This window comes from Penaeus japonicus, unplaced genomic scaffold (assembly GCF_977035675.1).
Source record: "Penaeus japonicus unplaced genomic scaffold, GWHDUDI00000001_assembly GWHDUDI00000025, whole genome shotgun sequence".
NCBI classification, from domain to species: Eukaryota; Metazoa; Arthropoda; class Malacostraca; order Decapoda; family Penaeidae; genus Penaeus; species Penaeus japonicus.
The window spans coordinates 27603220-27608219 of NW_028234427.1; positions in this window are offsets into that span (position 1 = coordinate 27603220).

Below are 5000 nucleotides of genomic sequence, written 5' to 3' on the forward strand. Positions count from 1 at the left end.
GCTCCCCTCCCCCCTCTTTTTAACCCCTCTCTCTTCTTCTACTTCATCCTCCTACTCCTCCTCTCTTTTCCTCCATTTTCCTCCGTTCTCCCCCCTTCTCCTCTTTCCCCCTCGCTTCTCATTCCTTCTCCTCCTCTCCCCTTTCACCCTTCATCCTCCCCCGCCTCTCTCCTTCCACCGATTTTCTCGCTTTCTTTTTCTTTCTGAGTCTTTTTCTATCTCCCGCTCTTCTGTCTTCGTATCTTACTTTTTCTCTCATATCATTCACTCTTTCGTTTTTCTTTCTCTCTGTTTATTTCTTAGATGTCGCTTTCTGCTTTCTTTTTCTTTCCTTATTTCTTTCTTCTTCCCTTCTCAACTCCCCTTCCTCTTCTTTCCCTCTCCCTCTAATCTTCCTTCCATCCTATCCCTCTCCCCCCCCCCCCCCTCCTCTTTACAACCTTCTCAAACCTCTCCCCTTCTCCCTCTTCCTCTCCTTCCCCCTTTCTCCACTTCTTCGCCTTCATCTCCCTCTCTCCTCCTCCGCCCCTCTCCCTTCTCCCCTCATCTCTTCCTCACCTCCCCTCCTTATCCTTCCCCTCCTTCTCGCCTCCTTTTCCCACTCCCCTCCTTCTCCTCCTTCTTCCTCTCCCCTCTTTCTTCTTCTTCTTCTACTCCTCCCCTTCTCTCCCCTTCTCCCCTCCTTATCCTTCCTCTCCCTCTCTCCTCCTTCGCCCCTCTCCCTTCTCCCCTCCATCTCTTCCTCACCTCCCCTCCTTATCCTTCCCCTCCCTCTCCCTCTCCCCTCCTTTCCCCACTCCCCTCCTTCTCCTCCCTCTTCCTCTCCCCTCCTTCTTCTTCTTCTTCTTCCACTCCTCCCCTTCTCTCCCCTTCTCCCCTCCTTATCCTTCCTCTCCCTCTCCCTCTCCCCTCCTTCTTTCCCCACTCCCCTCCTTATCGTTATCCTCCCTTTCCCTCTCCCATCTTTTCCCCCCGCCCCTCCTTCTCCTTCCTCTCCCTTTCCCCTCTTCCTTCTTCCTCTTCCTCTCCTGTCCTTCTCTCCCTTCTCCCCTCCTTCTCCTTCTCTTCCCGTCCCCTCCCCCCTTCTCCTTTCTCTCCCTCTGCCTTCCCCCCCCCCCACCCCCGCGTCACTAGTTCTTCACTTTCTTCCTCCTTATCTCGAAGCTTCCATCATGGCGGAGATTCGACCTCATTTCTAACGGATCTTGAATGTTACGTTGACGCTCTTTTTTCCATTTTTATCGCCGGTTGTTTTCGCTTCCTTTCTCTCTCTTGCTCGTTCACTCTATCTATTTTTCTTTATTTCTATCTTTCTCTTTCTGTCTCGCTCTCTTTCTCCCTTTTCTCTTCTCTCTCTCTCTCTCTCTCTCTCTCTCTCTCTCTCTCTCTCTCTCTCTCTCTCTCTCTCTCTTTCTCTTTTTCTCTTCTCTGTCTCTGTCGCTCTCTTTTCTCTCTCTCTCTCTGTCTGTCTTTCTGTCTCTCTCTTTTTCTCTGTCTCTCTCTCTCTCTCTCTCTCTCTCTCTCTCTCTCTCTCTCTCTCTCTCTCTCTCTCTCTCTCTCTCTCTCTCTCTCTCTCTCTCTCTCTCTCTTTCCCTCTCTCTCTCTTCATGAGGGGTAGCATACTCTCGTGTTTTTTCGTCTTTATTCTAGTCATTTACTTTTTGTTTTTTTCTTTTTATTTCTTCTTTCCTTTTCTTTTCTCACATATTTTCCCCGTAATAATCATCCATCAATAATTTACTATCATATTCATACTTTCTGTCTTTTTTTTCTTTTTTTCTTTTTCGTAAATTCGACTTCTTTGATTTCTTACATTCTACTTTATCATAGTCCTCCTTCCAGTCCCCTTTAACCTTCAGTTCTTCCCTCTCCCCTCTTTTCTTTCCATCTATATTTCACTCGTCTTTCAACATCCATTTTTACTTCCATTTTCATCCATTTTTCTCTTGTCTTCAATTTCCCGTTTTCACGTTATTGTGTGTTTTGTTCTTCTGCCCATCTATACTTCCTTTGTTCCATTTATATATTTTTTTTATCTTCCTATCTCTCCTTCCTTCTCCATCTTCCTCTCCCTCTCCCCTTCTTCCCTTTCTTCTTACTCTCCCCTGTCTCTTCTTGTCTTTTTATCTTGTCTTGTCTTCCTCATCCCATATATCCCACGATATTCATTCCTTCTTCTTTGTATTCATCTCCCTCCTTTATTTCGTTTATTGGTCGTATCTTCTTTATTTCAGTTACCTCATCTTATCTTCCAATATCTACTTACCCCACATTATTCGATCATTCCTTTTGTATCTTATTGATTTGATTCTATCTTCTATCGTATTTCATTTCAATCTTATTAATCTTATTAAATTTTCTTGATTTTACACATCCTAGTTCCTCGCCCCTTCCATATTTTAATCCATCTATCATATCTCATCTCATATCTTATTTTTCTATTCCTTTTTAGTCCACCTATCCTCCTTCTTCCACTTCATCCATATTATCTCCCTCTTTCTACATATCCCATATGACCCCTCCCCCCTCCCCCCAACCCCTTCCCCCTAACACGCCATTTTCCCGTAACCACATATTAGACACATCCTAAGTACACAAGAACCTCATAATGTGTACTTTTATTATCATGTGGGGCAGTAATGTCATTTATAAGAGATGGTCTCATTCAGGTTTATGGTTATATGATATGTTGTTAAAAAAGTGGAAATGAGTTTGCCTTGTGTTTAATCATATGTGTAAAAGGCTTTTACATATTGAAGATATGTGGGTAAATATGTAGTTACATGTAGTTAGATATGTAGTTAAACACATTAAAAGGGTAATGTTGATAAAATTAAGTTATGAATAGCAGGAAAGGATATTAGTTGAATTATGTTTTAGAAAATATAAACATTTTATTGTGTTAATGAATTAAGTTACGACGAATTATTGTAGTATTATGAAAATGCCAAATGGTCAAGTGATATAGAATGATACTCAGATCACGAGTATGCCAATATTTATAATTATGCTTTAGTAACATCTCCCACTTTCATAGCATAAAATAAAATCACACTTTCAACAATATCCAGTTTCAAAATGGATTAATAATTTCCTAACAGATTTATATTCTGTGATAAAACGCATTTTGATAACTGATAGCTAAATTGCTGTACAATGATAAATTGTAATATTCAATAAGGCATAATAATAAATGACAGTAAATGATATTGGCTAAATTATGATAAATCATTATAGAAATATTATCTAAATGATAATGAATTGTGATAAATTATATTTACTAAGCAATGATAAATGTTAAAAGTTTTGGACTGTTCCAAGTTGTTATGCGTATACGGTGAGATAGAAAGTTGGTAAGTTTAATAAGAATGATTGCAGCACAAGATAAGGATGGAGGAAAGGGGAGAGAGAACAAAGGAATATGTGCAGAGAGAGGAAGAGAGAGAGAGAGAGAGAGAGAGAGAGAGAGAGAGAGAGAGAGAGAGAGAAGGAGAGAGGGGGGAGGGAGGGAGGGAGAGGGGGGAGAAAGAGATAGATACAAGTAAACAGAGACAGAAATCAACACCTGCTATATCATCTCACCCCCTGGTGAAACAAAACGCCCGTGACACGCCTGACCTCATTAATATTTTATCCGAATGTCAAACTTCGTCGCGAAGTTGCGCCGAAGTTTGGCGAAATGTGTTGGATGGACGCCTCCCTCTAGCCGTCCTGAGAGCCTCGCGCAAAATGAGTGTAAATACCTTATTGTTTCATAGTGTGAATGCAAGCCAGCAATTTATTTTAGACTGTATTTTTCGTTATCTTTCTCTTTGGTTTCATTACCTTTTTAATATTATAAAAATCGTTTCATTACTTTATAAAAACATATTCCGATCCTATCTTATTGACAGCCTCAATCCATATATCGAGAATGGAGACACAAAGACCTCAATGCATAACCTCAATGTCAGAGATAAGGCAGAATTCTGGGAATAGGATGCAGTCAGAAGATCGAGCTGAATGTTACACAAGCAGACAGGCAGACAGGAAAACAATCACAGGAACGTAAGAAATAAGATTTGGCAGAGAATCCAGTCGGCATTTCCCTTGAGTTCCTCCCTGTCATCTTTCCCAGCCTCGGCTATAACCTTCAGCAACCATCCGTACTCTCTTCTCCATTGCCTACATTTTACGGAAGGACAAGAAACAAATAGACGTAATATTCAAGATTTTAGAAAGCATGAAGGTTAGCGTAAATGCAAAAGTATTTCCATAATTTCTGGGAGCGTTTCAGTGTTGCTATCACTCGTACCTGACGACCTGCGTGCACAATGTTGGAACCCGAGTCCCTCTTCCACCCTAAACTCTCTCGGTAAAATATAGTCTTTTAACGAGATGCCACTCCAGGAGTCTCTGTATTGTGAGAGAAATGTATATGCCATCTTGGATTTTATTAGGATGGAGAAAATGCTTGTCGCTTGCTTCTTTTTCCACTTCCGCGAGACGTACGAAATCCTGAGAGCTGTGGAAATCGTGTTTTCCCCCTGGGCTCGTAAATCAGAGAGCTTTCTATGGCCGGGGGACGACTAGTGTCAAAACTGACCCGAGCAATGCACGAAACCCTTTTTGAAAACCTACAAAAAAAATCCATTTTCCCTCATTTTCTTCCTTTTTCTTCTTTTTTACAACAAAACTTTACTTTTTTTTTACGGTGCACATTCGCTTTTCTTACTTCTCTGTGTTTCTGTAAGCAAGAATGTAGGTTTGGTCTTGTGATTACCCTCTAATGTGTTAGCTTAAGTGCAGGCCGAGACCGCATCGTCTCCCTCAATAGCCAAAGTTTCTTCAAATGAGACCATTTTTTCTCTCTTTCTCTCCCTCTCTCCCTGTGTTATGCTTTTTATTGGTATTGGTGGAAAGTCGGGACATGAGATCGGGTTACCTATTCCTGTGCTTTTCGCGTGACCGCATTTCTTGATATTCTTTCTCTGACTGCTTTTGTTTCTTCTCTCGACTTG